The sequence below is a fragment of the Molossus molossus genome, unplaced genomic scaffold, assembly GCF_014108415.1.
Source record: "Molossus molossus isolate mMolMol1 unplaced genomic scaffold, mMolMol1.p scaffold_m16_p_16, whole genome shotgun sequence".
Classification (NCBI taxonomy): Eukaryota; Metazoa; Chordata; class Mammalia; order Chiroptera; family Molossidae; genus Molossus; species Molossus molossus.
In genome coordinates this window covers 282,413-305,083 of record NW_023425351.1, presented here as the reverse complement: position 1 = coordinate 305,083, position 22,671 = coordinate 282,413, and the positions used below count along the sequence as shown (strand labels likewise).

General features: G+C 48.0%; 1 long non-coding RNA gene across 2 annotated transcripts; it reads right to left on the bottom strand.

Annotated features, from left to right (window-relative positions):
• Positions 1-1,744: 1,744 nt before the first annotated feature.
• LOC118631576 lies at positions 1,745-22,567 on the bottom strand. Of its 2 annotated transcripts, XR_004959862.1 has the most exons (4): positions 22,525-22,567; positions 6,144-6,386; positions 5,513-5,693; positions 1,745-1,914 (listed from the first exon to the last, which is right to left on the bottom strand). It is a non-coding gene; the product is annotated as an uncharacterized LOC118631576 (long non-coding RNA). The 2 variants fall into 2 exon arrangements; XR_004959863.1 differs by lacking the exon at positions 5,513-5,693.
• Between the last annotated feature and the right edge of the window lie 104 nt (positions 22,568-22,671).

Here is a 22,671-nt window from a genome sequence, read left to right as displayed (position 1 = left end):
CCGGACTAAATTGAGGAGTTGCTCGATTCGGAGCAGGCCACTGACATTCCTCCCACCGACAGACCTGCTCAGAGCAGGGTGACGCTGTGGGACATTTCCTAGCACTGTGACCACGGGCCCGCACTGCTCCCAGGACTGTGACACGTCTCCTGTGGGCTTCACCTCCAACACACCTCCTCCACGGACGTCCACGCGGGCGGAGGGCGGCGCCAGGAGCGTGCGGCGAACATGTCCCTGGAGGGAAGCTGGGTGACGTGCACCAGGGGCACAGCTCCGCCCTGAGGACCCGAGATCCGAGGGAAGTTCTTCTACATGAGAATGACCACCCGAGCAGGAAGCAACATTGAGGAAGGAGCGGGTTTTCATAGTTTAGGGGTGTCCTGAATCACTAGTCACCTCACATTGGTCACCACAGACGTTCACTGCACCGTCCCTGTGCCAGGAACTTCGCCAGGCAGAGGAGACACCTGCTCCCAAGGCGCACACCCACATGGATGAAATACAAGCACCAAGGTGGCAGGTACTACATGTGACAGGTGAGGATGAAAACAGCCAAATATTCCCGTTTGTGAGAACCGTGCAGTGTCTGGCTATTACGGTCATCTGAACGAGAGACTAGAACCAGCCCAGACCCTTGAGAACTGGGTAGACTTCCCCCAGAGGGAAGTGCTCCGTTTGTCGATCACCCCGATGGAGGCTAAACCAGAGGGTGGGCGGTGAGAAACGTGGGTATGGAGGAAACTTGTGCTAAAAGACAACATTTAACTGAGTAAGTCCAGAGGCCTACTGGCTTTATTCAGTGACTCGTGAACAGAACAGCATCCCACCCAGCAAACAAAGGAGCTGCACGAACACGGAAGACTTCCATCGGCAGAGAGTCAGACAAGGCTAGACACTGCCTTTGGGGCAGGCAGGTCTGTCCAGCAGATCACCTCACGAGGTTGACCAGTGATTCCAGACTGACTGGTTAAAGGCGACCTTCTCGGGAGAGAAGGTTCAGTACTGAGTCTGGTTTGCTAACACGGGGCTTAGCCTAAGTGACTCCATTTTAGGCCTGATGTTTGCTTTTTTTAAAGCACTTGTCTCTTTCTGGGCAGGTACATTGGATGCATAAACATGCCTGAGAATCCTGGAGAGTTCAAGCGGGGGGGTTTGGGTCACCCGTAGTCGGAGGACACAGGCTGAAATCAAGGCCAAGAACAAGCCTAACAGTGCCCATCGGTGTGAGCACAGGTCAGGCAGTGGTTGTGAGGGTTTCTGTGACTTAAAGCCTCTTCTTTGCATCAGTAAAGCCTAAGCAAGAATCAGTGTTCTTAGTGGTATTCGGGACCATTAAGAAAGGACTGTGCGGCCCTGGCCAGTATGCTCAGTGGTTAGAGCAGCCCTCTGTCTTCCTCTTCATTCAGTCACCTCCCTTCGAGACACATCTCGGGTCTAGTCTCCTTTACCCTTCAGCAACGTCTCCCCTCTGAGCTACGTGTCTTTCTCTGCTGCCTCAACGCAGTGTTTATTCAGGGTGACCCCAGTGTTTATGGGGGTGGCTGAGGTTCATCTCAATGAGCCTAGTTGCTCAGCAGTGAAGCTGTGGGGAGATCTGCACACGATCTGCATATAAATGCAGAGTTTGCTTTGATGTGTCAATAGCAGCTTTGAAACTTAGGGCTCCACTGGTCATGGGGCGGCCATCTGTCCACTACCCAGGTCACCCCCAATGCATGCCGGTTGCCCCATTGATTACCAAGTGTCAAGGGTATTCATTCTGCCCATCCAGTGTGGCTCAGCGGATGGAGCGTCGCCCCGGGGACGAGAGGCCCCGCTGGTGAGATGGATCAAGGGCCCCTGTACCCCCAGTGGCGCAGACACCAATGGGTTCTCAGATGTTCACTTGAGCAGGGTATGTTTCAGAAGATGTGTCTATGAGTGGAGCATACAGAAGAAATCAGAGTTAGATTCATGAGGCTGTTTTCATCACACCGGTTTATAATCTCAAATTTATTTCATGTGTTTCCCTTACTCTGCACGTTGGTGACATCTTTAAGAAGTGCTTGCCACTAAGATTTATTGAAAATCAGGTTAATATTCAGAATTCAGAATAAGAAAGTAACCAGGGAGGGGGATCCAGACACATACTGTACAGACAGCATTCCTCGTTCAGGGGCCGCTGTCTGAGAACCCGAAGCCGGGCGTGGAGGCCGACGAGAGGAATGAGCGGACAATGAAGGGAAACAAGACAGGGAGGCCATCAAGTGAGATCAGGAGAGAATGCGCCTGGCACACGTCAGGAAAGGTGGTTAAGTTTCAGCTCAAAACAAGAAAACATTTTCCAACAGTCACAACTATCCAAGAGCAATCAGACAAAGTGATGTCCGTGGACTTGTGATCCCAGAGCCTCCAGCTCAAAAGTCCACCTACTGAACGTTATCTAAAAAATGAGAAAGAGCCCTGGCTATTTGGCTCAGCAGTTAGAGCATCGGCCCGTGCCAGGGCATCCCAGGTTCAGTTCCCGCTAAGGGCACGTATCTCAGTTGCAGTTTGTCCCCGGCCCTTGTTGGGGTCGTGTGGGTGGCAGCCAGTCAATGTCTCTCTCTCACATCGATGCTTCTCTCTCTCTCCTCCCCCCTCTTTCCCTCCCGCTCTATCTGAAGATAAATGCAAAAAAGTCCTCAGGTGAAGATAAAAATAATAAGATAAAAAATGAGAAAGAAATGTAACTTAAACAGTGTACATACCATCGGTGAAGTGACGAGAGACAGACGGACAGATGGGTGCTAACTACACAGACAGACAGCTACACAGACAGACAGATGAGCATTATGTTATTTTACCACATTTCCCAGCTTCCGAAAGGTGGCAGCCCCAGACGAGCCTCTGAGAGTTCAAGGGCTTTGCCTGAGTGATGGTTTCCATGGCCCATGTACCAGTAAATGGGCAACGGAAATGACTGAAGGTTTTCGTAATGATTTCTAACATCCAGATCTGGACAATTAGCATTTGTTCTTGAGCTTAAAATTAGATAGTATTTCACATTATTAAAGATCCAGTGAGTATTGAAATTCGGGGAGATTATTTTCCCTAAATAATATAAAATACATACTTGAATGTGTTCCTTTTCCTAGCCCCTGAGGAAACGTGTGCACTGTTTCCTTGGTAAGCGTCAGCACTGGGGCACCCGTGTCAGTGTGCTGAGGCTGTGCATGTCTGTGTGCATGTTCTGAAAATGCAAACTAATCTTGCAAATGTATATTATATTCATCTCAAATAGTATATCAAAAAGTAATTTCCTGAAACTTCTATACAAGTAAATAAATTAAAATCACAAACATTCTGTTTACCCTAATATATATATTTTATATCATATGTAGAGTTTCATTCCCTTTGCCTAGTTAGTCTATAGCTCACAGTGGCCCTGATGAACACTCCAGAAAACAGTAAGACACCTGTCTTCAATGCTTATACACTATTTTGAGAAAAAAATGAATTCTACAGATGAACAACAATAAAAACATTTTCACTTTCAAATCATTTATGTCAGCAGAAAGACACCTAATGGGTTCTTTTTCTTATTAACTTATGTTTCTTAGGTTATAGAATGAAGTCATTATTTCCAGAGAATAATTCCCCCATCCAATTGCTTGAAACCAGTCATAATTTGATTCAGATTGGAAAGAAACAATCATAGTCTCTTTTCAATTAAGAGACACTTTATTTTCCAATGCCTCCATTCTCTTCATTTCTTCTAAAACTCATTACAAACCAAATAATTTTATTCAGCCCAAACAGCTTCCAGAAACACAATCAAGGGTTATAGTATATTGTAAAATTTTAATGTTGTCCTTTATCTTTTTCTTGGGAATGTTTTACATTAAAGGGGTAGAAAGTCCAGCTTTTTAAGAACTTCCTGAAGGTAGTGCATCTGCCATGAACAGGAAAGACAGCTTTCCTCCAGGACCACCACGCGATCGCACTGGTAGATCATGTTTTGTGAGATGCAAATGTATCGAGAAAAATGATTGTTATTACATGGTCAAGAGAGCAATTAAAAGGAAGTTCCTTAAACTATAATGTCCAATATGTGGATTTTTGAAGTCAGCAACATAGAAATGCATTCTTCCAAATATATATTTTTTAAAGTTAAGCTATAATTTCAGAAGAAATGCCATTCTTCTGAAAACGTAGTTATCAAGCTACACTCTGTAATAAAAGGCAGAAAGGTTGTATTTTGAGGTAATATAGTTAAATAAAAATTTGATGAAGGAAAGGAAAAAAATTAACAATAAAAAGAATTTAACAATAATTCTTAGTTCCAAGAATTTCACCAAGCACTTTACATACGTAGCTATCTCATTTCACTCTTTTCGACAGTCCAGAAAGGTTGTTTGCATTGCTTGTGTTTCATGGATGAAGACACTGAGGCTGGACCAGTCCTTTACCCAGGACCACACAGCTAGTTAGTGGCTGAGTAAGAATTTCAAACTAGATGTCAATTCAAAACCCTTCCTTTATTCTCAGGAGGATTCTTTACTCTATGGAGCTACCATCCCCCGAGCTCAACCACATCAAAGTCGGTATGGACAGATGCAGGCAAGTATCGGCAGGCGTATGTCTACACAGCCATTTGAGAGAGTAATATGCCAGGCTGCCATCAAAATTTTAAACAAACAAACCAAAAAGCATTCCCTTTTCCCCATAACTCTCTTTCAGGAATCCATCCTACAGAAATTCTTGCTATGCACGGGTACGTCATTGCAACATTATCTACAATCTCCATTACAATGAAAAAGCAGGATCAACTAATGTCCACGTATAAGAAATTATCTCAATATAATGCAGTGTGGGCACCACAGAACTTTTTCAGTGAGGTAAGCCTGATAAATCCACATGCACTTACATGAAGGGATCTCTAAGATATGTTTTTGAGTACAAGCAAAACAATATTAAAACTAACGTGAGCCCTGGCCAGTTTGGCTCAGCGGTTAGAGCGTCGGCCTGCGGTACAGAGAGACCCGGGTTCGGTTCCCGCTAAGGGCACGTACTTCGGTTGCAGTTTGTCCCCGGCCCTGGTTGGTCGTGCGGGTGGCAGCCACTCGATGTGTCCCTTCACGTCGATGTTTCTCTCTCTCTCTCCCTTCCTCTCTCTCCCTCCCACTCTATCTGTACAAAAAATGGAAAAATATCCTCGGGTGAGGATAAAAAAAAAAAAAAACAAAAAACTAACGTGATCTTAGGAGTTATGTTAAAATTACAGATAGATATAAGTGGATGGATAGATAGATAGATAGTCATACTGAGAAAGAGATCTCCAAACTCTCCAATGCTATATCTAATTTCATCTTGTGATCTTGACTTATCTTATTCCTACATAACCAGTCTATGCCACAGGTCAAAGACCAGGAGTGGAATGTCTCCAGGCCTTCCTCAATCCACCAGAGACCAGGACTGAACCCGCCACTCCCACACTCATCACAATCACATCTGAATTTGCCACTTTAAAGTGCTTTCACTTGATACCTACCCTGGTCCTCACAATACCTGCAATCCGAGTACCCCAGAGCAGGTCAGCAATGACAACGTGATACTGCCCTGTCACTTTCTGCTGGCATGAACCCACATCTTCACCTGACGGACACGTATGCAGGTTTGCCGTCAGTCAGCTGCTCAGGCCTCGTCTGAGTTCAGTCAGACAAAATCCTGCCCTGAACAAGACAAGCAACCATTCTGAGCACCAGAAGAGGTGGTGAGTTATATGTGCACAAATGACATAATTTAAGGTAAAAAGTGAATAGGTGACATAAGAAAGGTTAAAAAAGAAAAAAGATACAAACTATTCTCAGTGACCTGCAAATCTGAAAACCTGAGGCCTTCTGTGAGATTCAAAACTCTGAATTTCAGTTTATGTAACTTTCTTTGCTTAGTTATTCACAATAGTTCTTTTGAGATTGTCCTGATGCTGGAATACTGCTGCACAGGGTGATCAAGGGTCAAGCACAAAAAGTAGGACAAATCAATCTGCTCATCTGTGAGGGTTGCTCCACTTTCTAGCTATTCGACTGGGAGAGTTATTTAACCTCTCTGAGGCTGTGTGTGCTCAAATGTTATTTTCCAAAAGTCATAAAAGTTGTATCTCACTCTCTCTCTCCACTCACCGGAGTTCCATCGGCCACGCTGTTCAGAAGCACCACCTATGTGGGAAGGTCACACAGAGGTCCTCAGCATTCCTGACATCAACCACTGCACCTGTGAGCCACGGGTCTTCCCAGCCCTCCTGTCTTCCCACGGGGGCCGCAACGTATGGGCAGAGACACGCCGTCCCAGTCTGAACTTCTGGTCCGTCGGCAGACATGGTTGTTTTGATGTAAAGACACAGAGCTGGAACACTCAATGTCCATCTGGAGAAAAAGAGCAAGAACAGTATTTGGAAGGTTGTTTTGAAAATTAAATGGGACAGTATGAAGCATCTAGTACAATGCCAGGCACCCTGAAGATACGAAATAGAAATTGCTGTTACCGGGCCAGTCCCTCCCAGACTCACCTCTGCTCCACCCCGGCGGAAAAGTCAAGCCCTACTCTGAAACTGCACCCCGACAGATATTCCAGAACTAACCAAGCCTTCAGGATGGGAAACTGGGTGCTGTGCAGCAAGCAGTTTAAAATCCCTAATCCTTTGGGAACTTCAACTCCGAGGGCAGGAGCTAACAGAGAAGAAGGGAGTGGATGGACCAGTCAGGACTGGACAAAGTAGACAACACTCTTCCGTGATGAATCTGCCTTCTGATATTTCTGTGTCACGTAGGGCAACAGGTACACTTGTACAATATCACACACACACACATTCATTATTGGAAATGAGCACTTGTGTGATCAGCAATCTGCTAATTGGTATTCAGAGCATCAGCGTAAACATTTCATTTTGCTGTTCATTCATTCATTCATTCATTCATACATTTGTTCATTTGTTCGTTCATGGGACACACCTGTACTTGGTACCTGTACGAGCAGGTGCTGTGTAGGTACGAATAACCCAATGGCATATTCTACACAATCTCTACCTTGAAGACTTACTCTCTAACGGCGGGGAGAACACATGAACGTCCTTTTTCCGGCTTTTTTTTTTTTTAGTTCTTTCTTCTTCCAAAAAATCCTTACTATTTTGCTTACATAGAAGTGTGTTTTAAAGTAGTCAAAATTTAAAACAATCATGTTGCAGGCTGGCGTGTCTTCAGTTCGCAGGTGTGTTCTCCGGGGACGTACACTGTCCTCTCGGCATGGCCGCCACGGCACAGCGGCAGCCACGGCACAGCGGCAGCCACGGCAGTGCAGCCAGTCCGCCCCGCCTTCTCCGCAGCCACGGGCAGCCGACAACCGTGGCGCTGCCATCTGGGCACAGTTATCACAGCGCACAGACTGCTGTTCACATACACTTAATAAATACCCACTAAACAAGGCAATTAGAATGTGATTCTGGTGAAAACAGATTCAGAGCAGATGGAAAGGATTAGACAACCTTCCCTGAGCTCCATGCCTGCTGCCTGTGGCCCCTCAGGACTGAATCCCCGTGATCGTGGATGAGCCCTGCCCCCCCCCCAACCCTCACAGTTTGGCTGCCCGAGGAAGCTGCAAACACTCCTACTGCCTGGGGCACCCATGTCGCCAGCCCAAGAGCAAGCAGGACCCCACCTCCTCACGCAGCCCTATGCCCTCAATCCTCACCGAAGTTCAGGCCTCACATCATCTTGATCTGATCATCAAACTGCTTCTTACACCCTCTAATCTGACCCAGTTGCCATACTTTCGTCTGCCACCTAAGCCAGATCTGCACCTGCCTGGCCCTCACTGTTCTCATCTCAGCTCCATCGTCATCTTCTCCAATTCTCTTCAGACCACGCGTGACCCCTGCACAGCTCTGCCTGCGCGGCAGCTGGGCTTCGGGTTTTTGTGCTTGTTCGTGATGTATCTTTCCAAGTCAGGCAGTAAGTCCCACAGAGCCGGGAACAATGTTAATGCGCCCCATTCTTTGGCCAGTGCCTAGATCAGGCTCCAGCACCTGGTATGCACCCCATTAACACACTCTGGATGAAACGGGGAACAGTGAATAAGTAAACAGCCTCCACAATCGCATCATTCTGTAGCAGAAACATAAGCTCCGCTCCACATCCACCACCCTCACCTGCGTGCAGGCCAACATCATCCCTTCACGGAGGGGTGGGAACAACTCTTAACTCGTCTCCCAGCTCCTTCCGAATCTGCTTTTCACAGACTAGCATAAATGATGTATAAAAAGCAAATTTAAAAAATAAGTTATGTAAGACTTCTGCTCCCACGAAAAACAAAGTACATCTACATTCCCCTACTTCCCCCACAAAGTGCAACTAAAAACCCTGGAGACGATGCTGAAAAGTGGGGAGAAGGCCAACCAGAGGGGGGTACAGAGATCCACGGGACCAGGTGGTCATGAGAGTCCTGTTTTCTTTTCATCTCACGTGTCCCAGGTTTGGAACTGAAGACTGGGCAACCCAGGGAGTCCCAGAGGCACAGGCAAAAGGAGCCCAATCCAAAGCCGTACACCCCTGGAGGTCTGAGAGGGAGAAACGTGTGAAATGGGGAGGGAGCAGAACCCAGAGGGAGAGGGAGGGATGCATGGGTGGGGAGAAGCGGGCCTGTGTTTCTCTCTCTCCTTCCAACCCACCATGATATCCAGATTCCGGACCTCCCTGCTCCATGTCCACACCACACGCACCCCATCACCACCTGCGGGACCCCACAACCACCGGAATGAAGGACAGAGTTAGATACTGAGTTCAGGTCTCAGCTCCCAGGAAGTGTTCAAAGTGCCTGGGGAGGGAGGAGAAAGGGGGTGCTCCCACAGTGGGGGGGGCGCTCAGACCTCAGCAGACTTTATGAGGACTTGTTAAGACTTGCAAATTTACCACCACAGTCGAGAGATGGAGATTTTATGAAAGACATGAAAACGCGGGGTCAGCGGGAAGGAGAATTCAGCCACTTGCAAGCCATGAGGGAGAAACACAAGAAACTGCAAAGGCCTCAGTACGATAATTACACCAGAAAGAAAACTGAGGATTCTCAATCGCTGATACTTGACTACAACTAATTGTATGTAAATCTATTAAAATATATAAAATTTAAGCTGTATTAAATATATAATAAAATACATAATGAAATTTAACTGCGATTGAATATCAAGAAAAATCTAATTGAATATACTTTTACATTTCACTTTTAAGGTTCAAATTAGTGTGAAACTGGGTGTACCAGGAGACCAGTGGGACCTTGAAATAAGCATTTTAAATATAGATACTACTGTATGTAATATCTTTTGCATATTTTATTCTACACTACTGGAATTCTCAAGAAATATCTCTGATTAATATTTGCTAATGTTATAATCAAACTATATACCTCAGAAACCATATTAAGTGGCATACATAGTATCAGTATCTTTTATTTTGCTGTCCAATGGATTTCTTGTAGAACTGCTTTAAGTTTTTTCTTTAGAACTTATGTATACCTGTGAAATGCTAAATTTTGCCACAAGGTGGCTCTTCCTAGATTCCAAACTGTGTGTCATGTAAGAAGCGCTGGAAGAAAACACTTTCCATAGAAAATATAGTATCTCTTCTGTGTTTTTTTTAAAGCAAAAGTAAATACTATTGAGATACTATTGGGGAGGGAAAAAAAACATAAGCACAATAGAATATATACACCTCAATGTGCGTGAGTGTGTGTGTGTGTGTGTGTGTGTGTGTGTGTGAAGGCGGGGGGGGGGGGGAGGGGAGAGAAGCTGCCACTGTAGCACATCTATGTAACTGCAGGGGAATGTGGTCCCCGACGGCCCCTCCCACCTGGAAGGCAGCTCCCTTGGAATCCATGACTGCCCCTTTTCACTTGCACAGAGGTATGTCCCCACCCGTGTTGACGGGTGGGCTATGAAACCATCTGTACCATTCCCTTAAGGAATGTCTTTACTAGCACTTGTGGGGAATGCCGAAAAGCAGATCATTCATTCATTCTGCAAAAATGTATTGGCCCAGCTGTGTTCCAGACTCTGCAGCAGACAACACAGCTGAGCACTTAAGAGCACAGACCCGGGGGGTGAGGGGGCGATATTCCAGGTTCTGGTGCTGGCTCCGCCCCTTCCTGTGTCATCTTAGGTCAAACACTTGACTTAATGGGCCTAGATCTTCTCTCATGTGAAGAGGGTGTAATAACACAGGTTGTCATGAGGATCAAACAAAACAATGTAGGTGTCAACTACAGGACCTGCTATGTAACTGCTTGGCAAGTGTCTGCTGTTATTGTGAGGCACCGGGCACATCAGCGAAGGCCTTGACACCTCTCCCGTCACAAGGTGGAAGCTGGCTCTGGCCAGGCTCATGCACCAGAAAGGCTGCGGGTTTGATCCCTGGTTGGGGTGTGTACAGGAAGCAACCAATCAATGCTTCTCTCTCACACTGATGTTGCTCTCTCTCTCTCCCTTCTTCTCTCTCTAAAATCAATAAACATGTCCTCGGGTAACGATTGAAAATGAATAAATAAAAAGGTGGAGTCCAACTGCTTTTCTTCAGGTATGAGCTTACCTTCATGAGGCATCTCTGAAAGGCAGGGTGCGGCGACTTCCAAGGCTAGCTTTTAGGGACATGACAGCCCTCTCTTTCTTACGACACTCAGCCTTGGGACCCAGTCACCACGATGTGAGAAAATAAGGAACAGGACACAAGGCAGGCCCTGCAGAGGGGTCTGGCCAATAGCCCAAACTAAGGTTCCAGGCAAGAGTACGCAGCGGCGGGCAGACCCGCGTGTGATGGAGCCACGGATGTTCCAGGCCCACCTTCCTTCCCCCCGCCCTGGCGACACTCAGCAGGGCAGAGCTGAGCTTCTCTCGAAGTCCTGCTCATACTGCCGACGCATGAACAAGTAAACGTCACTGCTTTAAGTCCTTAGTCCTGTCACGGTCAATCCTCCACCATAGATAACAAGAACACACAATGTCACCCATAGGAAGGAAGACCTGGGCTCCTCCTAAGAGTGATTCAGCTTGATAGACACTGACAGTGTGATCTACAGAAAAGCGGGGTCATACGCGCCCTCGAAGGATTGCTCCATACCCTAGCAAATCATCACCTTCCCTCTGGCCTGTTTATTCTGGATATCAGAGCCTGAGTAATCTGTCTGAAGTGCAAATCTGATCCTGAGTTCTTTTCCCTGTCTGCCCACTGCCCATTCCCAGTGGTAAATTTCTAAGCTCCTCAACCTTGCTTTCACGACCCTCTGGAATCTGGCCTTCCTTCTCTTCCTCTGCTCCATCCACGTCTCCACTTTGTGGTATTTGCTCTACAAACCTTTCCTATGTCTTTTCTTACACGTCCTTCTGAAATCCAGAGAGTTCCCAGGGCTCCAGAGTCCAGTCTCGACATGGTGTTGCAGCCACAGAAACGGGAGCCTTGGGCCTGAAGGGCAGGGCAGGGCTTGGCCGCGCAGGTATCAAAGAGGGGGCACAGGCTTACCACTCGGGCTTCACAGAGAGCTACCTAAGTGGTCCTGTCACACACTGTCCTTCCCCGAGACTTCTAGTCCGAGCAGCGGGTAAGCACCTGCTCTTTCCCCATGCCCGTTGAGTACGCTCCTGGTCCCCCATTTTCACTGCAGCCCAATAGCCACGGCGACCCGTTATAGAATGGTCTACTTGGCCAGAGAACCCTGCCGGCCCGGCTCTGAGACCCCATTTCCTCAAAGGGAAAGCACATCCAAAACTTACTGAAGAAGCCAGTCTCTGCTCCCTCTCAGTAGCTTTCCTTATTTCAAACAAAAATCAGCTCCTCACTAGATCATGCAGAAGACCTCACAGCAAGACCGACCCCTGCATTTAAAGTCAAGGCTGTATGGAAACTCGCACAGCCATACATTTGTGGCCCCAAATACACTGGACTCTGCAGTGCTGGTTTTCACCTCCACCTGAGAAAATGCTGTGTTGCCTGGAACACCTCCCCAACCCCCACTTTCAGTCCCCATTCCCTTCACCTGCCTAACTTTTAATCATCCTTCAGTCTGAACTTAGATGTCATTTCCTCCAGAAAGTCGTCACTGAAGAACCCCCGCGGGGCCTGGGTTGGCAGCCTCCTGTGTGTGAACAGCCGCTAAGTCACCCCACCCCGGCGCTCACTCTCCGTGCTCTCCCTGTGTGCGCCCAGTCTCCCTCCAACCCCGCCGAGAATGCCATGAGAGCAGTAGCTAATTCTGCTTTGATTGCCACTCTACTTCTCGGTTCATTGTGTGGCAACCGTAAGTGCTCAATAAATATCTGTTGTTGGTGAGAATAAACGAGGTAACACATAAAGTGACTAGCAGAGAACCTGACATTTAACCCACAACTCCAAGCACAATACCTCTCTCTCCTCACTGCTGATCAGGGACCTGTTTGTTGAGAGATCCATCCCAGGGTCAAGAACGTGTTCCCACTCATTGATTTAAATGCCGATCTCTACTTAACTGCTGACTGAGGTCAGTGCGCACAGGGTATTTATTGTCAAATGGCCAGCACTTGGAATCAGCTTCATTCACACAAGGGACTCAAAAAAGGTGGGCAGACTGAATGAAGGGGAGACAAACACGGAAACAATCTCAACACAGTGTGATAAAGGCCAAGGTGTATACTATGGACAAACAGAGGCCAACGAAGAAACGCCAACGCAGCTCGGGAAAGTTACAAAACACCAAGGAAGGATTTAAAATGTGGCCTTATGAATGAAATCTTTCAAAGGACAGAGAAGCAGCAGCTTGGACCAAGGATAGCAAGCATTTCACAGATAGGACAAGGGCACTAAAGACAGAGATAAAGAAAACTGGGAATGATGAGGCTGGAGTGGCAGGCGGGGCCGGGCACAAAGCTCTTGGCTGCCAGGGTAGCAAAAAACATTGCAGCTCGTAAGTGCTGAGCAAGAAGCAAGGATTCTGGCAGGTTGTTACAATGTATGCAGATCTGTGTTCCGGAAGCCCACTCCAGTAGCAAAGTGGGGAATGAATGTCTGGCGTCAAGAACACTGATCTGGTGCTCACTGTATTGGTCCAGGGAAATCCGGGTGGAGGCATTTGTAGTGAGGATGGGAAACTTGAAATGTATTATGAAACAAGTGGCAGAGACTGTTTCTGACAGGGCATCAGGAATGGAGAAGAAAAAATGTGAGACAATTCTCAAGTTTTCTGCTTGACCTGGTAGTAGGAATGCCATCACCAACCAGCAGCGACAGGGGAAGGGAGCATCAAGGTGGACAGAAGTGTGGCCTGTGCGGTGCTGGTGGACATTCCAGGAGGAACCTCCCCCCAGAGACTGGAAATGGGCCCGAGCGGTCTGCCCCTTCCTCTTCTGTCCCACCAGGTATGTCTCCTCACTGCTAGGACTGGGGTGGCCCGGATCGTCCCCCCAGCTGGACTGCTGTCCGCAGTAGGTGCTTCTCACCAAGCAGCCACAGTGGAGCTGGTGCCTCTCCCTGGGGTGGCTGGAGGAGACCCACTTCCCCGTCTGCACCAGACACCACCCTCCTCACCACCGCCGAGTGGAGCAGACCCCAGCGGAAGCACAGGCTGATCCTCTTGACAAAGGACCTTTGAAATCATCACAACCTCTCTCTGACAGCTGTCCACTGCTACCTGGGAACTGGGGCACCGTCCAAGTCCTGCCCCTTACCCAGGGTGTGCATGTGTCCCCAGCATGGTCACCTCCCCTCTCCCATGTCACTGACTTTCTTACAGAGGACAGTGCTGACTGGTTTTCGGCATTCATGCCCCATTCTTCCTAACAGCATCCAGATTTGTACTGAGAAGCCTGGGGACAGTGAGGTCAGGAACAAGGCCTAAAGCCAAAGCATAAAACAGTCACGTGGCCACTACTGCCTCTGAGCCTCAGAGCCTGAACCTGGACCACCGTCACGCAGGCACGGAGAAGGGCTCACAGGGACATGTATCTAGACCCAGGCTGCAGGCAGGCTGACGAGGCAAATATATGGCGATTTGGAATTTTACAGTGGGAAGTGGGCTCTGACCTCTCACCAAGACTCATGGGGCAGGAACTCCTGAGACACAGAGAGGTTCAGGAGGCTGGCACCAGTCGGGAGCTGGCAGAGTGATGTGGGAAGCCCTGCCAGCTCCACCGCCACGGTGCTGCTCAGGGGAGGACTGGCGAGCCTGGGACGGCAGGATGGACGGGGAGCAAGGGCACTCTCAATTTCAATGGGCAGCAGCCTGCAGCGCTGCCAGTCCGGTTCAGCGTAAGGAGGGGCCCTGGATGGCCTCCGGCTTGCACCCACGGTGCAGGAGTTTGAGTCAGGAGACCTGGAGGTCTCATCTCTGAGTGGCAGGGCTGGTGCACAGCTATGGCCCAGGCGGTGACTGCAGGCCATGCAGCAGTGACAGGAGCCAGGACAAGACCAGGTCCCCTGGAGCACAGATGTCCCTCAGGGACTCTAAGAATACACAAGAAAAAGAAAATCTGCAAGAGACTACAATTCCTCAGAATGAAGCAGGAGCTTGAAACCAGCAAGGTCGGGTATTCGTGTTAAACCCAGTGCGCCAGAGGCATGGCCCACACGTAATTACAGAAACACCTGCGTGGGAGCTCCTGGAATGGGAGCTCTCAGAAGGAAGTGGGCACGTGCTGCTAACTAGCTTCCTTTTTCCTCCTGCAGAACACATGAGGCCACTGCCCGGAACGCTCTGCCTCCCGGGTTCTGCAAAGCTGTGGTCTTTTAGACGTTCACTGGGAGACCTCTAGCCAGGTCACGAGTACATGGCTGCCTGAGCTTCCATGGGTCCAATCCCTCGGCTCACATGACTCCATTTCTCTGTCTTCAAAGAACATGAACCTCGCTCAACTCTGAAAATGTATTTTTATGTTTATAGCCTGTCCCTGCATAAACTTCCACCAGAATGGGAATGCCATGAGAAGGGTGGGTGTGTACACACTGTTGTTGCTAGTAATTAATTCCTGTAGGCTCACACAGCAACTGGCATGCCGGGCAGGCACTCCCCAAATACTTGTGGGATGAGTGTGAAGGTCTGGCTCCTCACACAAACCTTAACTTTGTCTCTCATTGTTAAGCAGTCTCTGCATAAAATCTACACCTTTTCTGCCTGGACACGCCCCTTCCCAACTGCACCCCTCCTTCGGACTTCACCTGCCTAACTCCCTCCCAACCCTTCCAGTCCTATAGTGTTTCCGCAAGAAAGATGGAAGGAGCGAGACATCGGAGCCAATACAGAGAGCAACTCAGAATAACCACCGCGAAGCTGAGGATGGGACAGGATAGCATCTGCTTATCATGACAAATTATTTTAGGAGCCAAACCAGGATGCATAAATTATACTAGAGCTCGGTAAGAGTTGAAGACAAAAAAAAAAATTAATAAAATCATTTGGGCTGGCTACAGTGTTAAAAGGGGGTGAGGAACCCAGGAGTCCCTGGGACTAAGTCTGAAGACTTCACTTCCAGCCTCTGTCCTGCCAGTGTGGCGCTGGAGGGCCTGGGCTCTACCCACATCAGCAGAGGAAGCACGTGGGGCAGACATCTGAGCAGGCGCTTTGCAGACAGCAGAGCCGGGCTTGAGCCCCAGCCCTGCTGACCCAGATGACCTCCCAGAGAACAATACTTTCTGTATTAAAAGGACAAGCTAATCAGCCTCTCAGAGAGTCAACTGTAAAGAATCAATTATAATAATAGCACCTGAATAATGAGATTATTGTGAGGGTTAAATAAATCAATGCACCAAAAAGCAGTAGAGCAGTTTTCTGCTCATAGGTAACTACTATCCACTCATTCAACAAATACCTGCATACATTATTATTAATATTGTCTATATTTTCAAAGTAGTTGAACTACTTAGTGGACTCCACAGATAATAATAATAGCTATTGTTCATTTTGCCAGGCACCATACTAAACACTTAAGCATAATCACTTTTTATTTTTCACAATAACCCTATGAGAAAGGACTATTATTGTGGCATATTATAAGTGAAAAGAAGTTGGAAGCAATCCCAATGAGAGAGCACAGGTAACCAGATGATTTAGGCCTTCACTGAGTTATCACACTCAGCCAGAGGAGCAGGGGTCCTGGTGCTGATGGAATGAAGACTTGCTACTTCTTCCAAGGCTACATGTTCCCCTCTGAAAAAGTGTTTGGAAGGTGCTTTCACACACTGGGATGCTGAAACTTGGCACTTGGACCTCGGAAGACAGAATTCCTCCTCCGTGTGTACACCAGGTGTGGGAGCATATTGAAAATTTAATTAAGACAAGACTTAAGTGTGCAATAATACCAGATTCATTGGTCTGTGTAATTTCAGGAGTTTAGCTGTTTTTGTGTGTTTGTGTTCATTTCTCCCTGCCTGTGCCTTTTACAGACCTCAACCACTGCTCACCAGGCCGTGGTACATGTGTGGTCGTCTGCTTCAGGTGACACAGAAATGCTCAAAACATTCGCTCTGAAGTGGACCATGGGAACCATCTGTCTAGTCCAGTGGTTTGCAAATGACTCTGAGTAAATGAACAAACCCTTTTAGTTAACCAGGAATAGTTCACTTTGTTCCATAGAATGAGCTTCCATTACAGAGAATGTGTGTGTGTGTGTGTGTGTGTGTGTGTTTATACCACCAAGCTGATCCAATGAGGAAATGGCAGTGACGCCTTTCATTCATGTATTCACCCACTTAGCCCCACCGCAGGCCAGAGGTCCTGCAGCCACTGGAGAAGGAAGAGAGCGTGTGGTCCAGTTGGGAAGGCGGACACAGGACAAGCAGGAATGGCGGGAGGACGGCCACAGGGGAAGCTTGCAGAGGGGACCGTGAGGACATGGTGGGGGTTCAGATAAGCTTCTGTAGAGAAGGTCACCTAGCGCTGAGCTGCAGAAACGGGACAGGAGAAGCAAATTCCAGGCCAAGGTGACCACACATGCCAGCAGGAGGGAGAATGAAGGGCTCGGGATGGGAGAGAGCTGACGTGGCTGGACTTTCAGAGTCACTGCATGTGCCAGGTACTCAATAAACAGCTGGTTCATTGGTTAAGTAATTAATTAATCTGCAGGAATAGGCTATAAAAGTAAATAGAAGTTCATGAAGGAACACAGAGGCTTACTCAAAGGACTTGGATTTCATTCTCTACACTAGGAGTTGAAAATGCAAACGTCTACACAGATCTTACAGGAAATGTACATGAGGAGAGTGGGCCAGGTACAAACCAAATAGCAATTATGGGATCACGCACGAAGTGCCTGACTTACCCGGATCCATACGAGGTCCTGGAGGCACGTGGGGTGCAACAGCAGAGCCTGGCCCTCGGCCTGCAACACAGTACTCACAGCACAGTGTGATGCTGGCCACCACGCGTGACCCAAATACCACGTGGTCGCAGAGCAGGGGACCTACTTCCCTCTGAGGGATCAGGAAGGGGTCAGATGAGAATGAGACGGACTTAGGAAAGGCAGGAACTCCTCTATTTCTAGTTACACCTGAACACCTTCAATGCAATCATGCTGGTCTCCTTGCGGCCCCACGACACCCCCACTCTGTTAGGTCCCCTCTGAAGTCTCCGCCTTTGTCCGATATGCCCAAGTTCCCTCCTCTACATATAGATTCCTAGCAGCCCTGACAGGCCCAGGGCAGACCCTCCTCACCCATCGAACCCATGACATTTCCCAAGCATCAAATGTTGAGAGTGCGCCCGAGGGAAACACCCCAAAAGGCGGAAGAACATTCGGCCACAATGGTGCAGAAATTCTCAGGGAAGGCTGTCTCGCCGAGCATGCGGAGAAGCTCACTGTGTGGGAGTCAAGGAGGCATCGTCAGCCCGGGATTACGGCGGGGCTCCCCCTCTCCGCGGCGGGCAGCCCGGGATTACGGCGGAGCGCCCCCCGTCTCCAGGGCGGGCCGCCCGGGATTACGGTGGAGAACCCCCTCTCCGCGGCGGGCCGCCCGGGATTACGGCGGGGCTCCCCCTCTCCGCAGCGGGCCGCCCGGGATTACGGTGGAGAACCCCGTCTCCGCAGCGGGCCGCCCGGGATTACGGCGGGGCTCCCCCTCCGCGGCGGGCCGCCCGGGATTACGGCGGGGCTCCCCCTCTCCGCAGCGGGCCGCCCGGGATTACGACGGGGCTCCCCGTCTCCGCAGCGGGCCGCCCGGGATTACGGCGGGGCTCCCCCTCTCCGCAGCGGGCCGCCCGGGATTACGGCGGGGCTCCCCCTCCGCGGCGGGCCGCCCGGGATTACGACGGGGCTCCCCCTCTCCGCAGCGGGCCGCCCGGGATTACGACGGGGCTCCCCCTCTCCGCAGCGGGCCGCCCGGGATTACGGAGGAGCGCCCCCGTCTCCGCGGCGGGCCGCCCGGGATTACGGCGGAGCTCCCCCTCTCCGCGGCGGGCCGCCCGGGATTACGGCGGAGCGCCCCCTCTCCGCGGCGGGCTCCACGCTGAAAGGGAGCCGGGGAGCCCTGCAGCCCCTTAGTTCTGAGTTACAGGTGTGCTTCCGTGAAGAAAGTCCATCTCTTTGTCGTGCTCCAGTAGGGTTCCTACACGCCCTCACCCTGTCCCTCACGGAGTATGAGGAGCGGGGAAGCACTGGCCAAAGGAGACGTGCTGAAGAGTGTCCTCCCTGTGCCACTAAAGGGCTGTCTAGTTCCCACCCCAGAGCTGGGAAACTGCACAGGCCACAGGCTCACCGCAAGGCAGCTGGCTGCCCTGCTGCCTCCTTGCTGCTTCCGTCACCTGCTGCCACTCTGCGAGTAGAGCACTGAGGCTCCTCTGACCTCTGAGGATCGCACAGCAGGGAGCAAGCAGGACACGGGAAGGCCACGCCCTGCAGTGTAAGATTCCAGAACACTGCCTATGGAAACCAATATGCATAAATCAAGGAATCTATCAAATGACATCAAAATACTAAGTGGAGAAGTTATTTTATTTGATGGTAGTCATAAATTATCGACAAGGAATTGGTTGCATTTTATCAGCATTTACAACTCATATTCTGTTTGCCTCATTCCAACTTGCTATTTTAGTTGCGCTTTTGGTTATAAGCAAAAGAACCAACTCCAGCACGATTTAAACAACAAGCAAACCCACTGACAGAACACCAGGGTATCTCATGAACTCTGAGCCAAAGTCAAGAACAGAGAAGGACCCAATCAGCTCCAGAACTCAGCAGAGGGCATCATGGAACCTCTCACACAGAATTCCCTTAGTCTGACTTCAGCTCCTGTGATTTCCAGCCTGCCTCTCCCACTCCCCACTCCAGTTTTAATTCCTAGGAGAGAATACACTTTGCACACAACTTAGGTCAAATGTCCTCCTCAGACACAACCATCTATGACCAAAAAAATGTGTTACAAGAGTAACATACTACAAACATGGCCCCAGGGGCCCCGCCTGGTTGGAAAGGCACCAGTTCCAGAGAGGGGGACATGTTGGGATCCAGGGACCACCTCAGGAGACGTCTGCTTATTGCATATACTTTTTTCTCCTTTTTTTTACCCTTTTCCCTTCTCCTAAAACCTCCTGCCCCCCAGTTATCAATATCTGTATTTCATTGTATAAAATGGTACTTTGGTGGGCTTAAAATGTCCTGCTAGGTGTATATATATTTTATATATAATTAAAATAATTAAAGGGCAGAAAAATGACCTTATGTTATTCTACAAATTAGAATTTATATGATTCAATTTGATTGTGTGCATACAGGCACCAGTTTAGGTAACATAGTCCACAGGAGACTGGCAATTAGATATGGTCTGTGATAAAGTAGCTTTTACTCTTACAACCATGGGATAGTCTCTTGATTATTAAAGATGTTCAGGGGCCCAGAAATAAACCCACACCTATAAGGTCAATTAGTTTACCACAAAGGAACTAAGAACGTACAGTGGGGAAAGGATAGCCTTTTCAATAAACAGTGTTGAAAATCTGGACAGCCACATGCAAAATGTTACTATGTTACACCACACTAAACATGGACTCAAAATGGTGGAAGACTTGAAAGTGAGACTATAAAACTAGAAGAAAACACAGGCGGTAAGCTCCTTGACATGGACCTTGGCAACATTTTTTGGATCTAACTTCAAAAGCAAAGGCAACAATAGAAAAAATAAACAAGTGGGACTACAACAAACTAAAAATCTACCGCATAGCAAATGAAATCATCAACAAGTGAAAAGGTAACCTACTAAATGGGGAAAAGATGTGCAACTATGAACCTGATAACGGGTTAATATCCAAAATACATACAACTCAATAGCAAAAAAAAAAAAAATAGATGAAGAACCTGAATAGATATTTTTCCAAAGAAAGATACAGATGCATGAAAAGATGCTCAACATCATTAATCATCAGGGAAATGCAAATCAAAACCACAGTAAGCCCTGGCTGGTGTGGCTCAGCAGTAGAGCATCGGCCCATGGACCAATGAGTCCTGGGTTTGATTCCAGCCAAGAACCTCTGTTGCAGTTTGTCCCTGGCCCTGGTCGGGGTCATGCAGGAGGCAACAAGTTGATGTGTCCCTCTTATATCAATGTTTCTCTCTGTCTCCCTGCCTCTCCCTCCCTCTCTACCTGAAGATAAATAGGAAAAGATCCTTGGGTAAGGATTAAAAAAAAAAAAAAAAAACCCACAATAAGATATCTCCTCATCCTTGTTAGAATGTCTATTATAAAATAAAAAATTTAAAAAAAAAAGGAAATAATAAAGAAACCCTTGTTTGTGGACTGTTAGTGGGATTATAAATAGGTGCGGCCACAATGAAAAACAGTAGGGAGGTTCCTCAAAAAAACTTAAAAAATAACTACAGATGTTCCAATAATCCCAATTCTGGATATTTATCCAAAGAAAAGAAAAACACAACTTCGAAAAGATATATGCACCCCCATACTCATTGCAGAATTATTTATAATACCCAATAAATGGAAAAGATATGAAAACAACCTATGTGCCATCAATGGATGAATAAAGGAATTGCCACACACTCATACTCACACACACGCACGCTTGTGTGCACAATGGAATACTATGCAGCCTTAAAGAGAATGTAATCTTGCCATTTGCAACAGTATGAGAGGCCCTTGAGGGCATTATGCTACGTGAAATAAGTCAGGCAGAGAAAGACAAATAGTGTATGATCTCCCTTACATGTGGAATTTAAAAAACAAAACACTAAGCACACGGAAACAGAGAATAGATTGGTGGTTGCCAGAGACCGGGTGTAGAGGGTGAGCAAAATGAGTGAAGGAGGTCAAAAGGCACAACTCCCAGTTTAAGGTAAACATGTCCTGGAGATGTGATGTGCACCATGGTGACTGTAGTTAATACTGCATTGCACACTTGAAAGTTGCTAAAAAGAAGTATATCTTAAAAGTTCTTATCACATGAAAAAAAATGCCTGTAACTATGTGTGGTGACGAATGTATTGTGATCATTTTGCAATATATACAAACATAGATTCATTATGTTGTACACCTGAAACTAATATGTTTTATTTCAATTATACCAAAATTTTTTAAAAACAGTTTTAATTTTTAAAAAGATGTTCAGTTCATTTTCCGAAAATGAAATCTAGACATTTACTAATAGCAGATAATCTGGAAGATAAAGAACATATACAGTATGTGTATCCTGTATGCTTCTTACAATGCTCTATGAAGAAAGTTCTTCTTGGACAACGTCAATGACCTTTTCTAGACTGTTATCTTCCTCCTGTGGTATCTGTACACCTTTACTTCTTGAAAGTTGATACAACGGTCGCCTTGGGCCAAGGCTGCCAAGTCTAGCCCAAAAACGACCTCGCATTTTATCTACTGTGTCTATAGAATTATCTTGTTAGGTCTCATTCACACTGAAAGAACAACATCGACCCCAAACCATTACTGTACCCCAAGCCAGGTTATCTTCCTATGTCCATTATGAAATAACAGCTACCCACTTCTGTCTAGTGGTGGGAATGTTACAACCCTGGCAATTATGAGATGACACTGACATCAATCTGCACACTTCTACCGATAAACAGGCCTGCAGACTGGAATACATGTTGGTGTTTGACTATCAAATAACGATTGTCCCGAAAACCTTACAGTTCTTCGGATGAGCACGTCTAACAAGCCTAATGCTGCATCGTTTGGATTAAATTGCTCCCAAATATAAAGCAAACCAACAAGCACTGAGGAATTTCAGTTCTCTGCCCATAAACTTTGTGAATTACGTGGGATCAAAAGGCTGCCGAGGGGCGTCTGTCTTCCCACTCCCAGAATCGCTCGGCACCCCTTAAAGCCATGCTCGTTTTGGAAACGACCCACAACCCTGCAGAACCGACCGGGCTGACGAAGACTACAAGTCCCACGATGCATCGCAGGGGCCCTGACCTCGGTTGGCCTCCGCGCCTCCTGGGAGTTGTCGCCTTCTCATCAACCTGCCGGGCAAACGCGGCACCAGAGTCTGAGTTTCTCAGACTGTATACGAATAGCGCTGTGGCGGAGAAAAGAGAATTCTTACCGCAAAACTGCGTTGCAGCCAGCTGCCAAAACCCTGGCCCAAGTCTGGCCAACGCCTCCGGGGGTGGTGCCGTGGGTTGCGTCACTTCCGGGGCGCCGCTCGCCCCGCCCCTCGCGCCCGGGCGCGGGCTCCAGGTCGGCAGCGGGC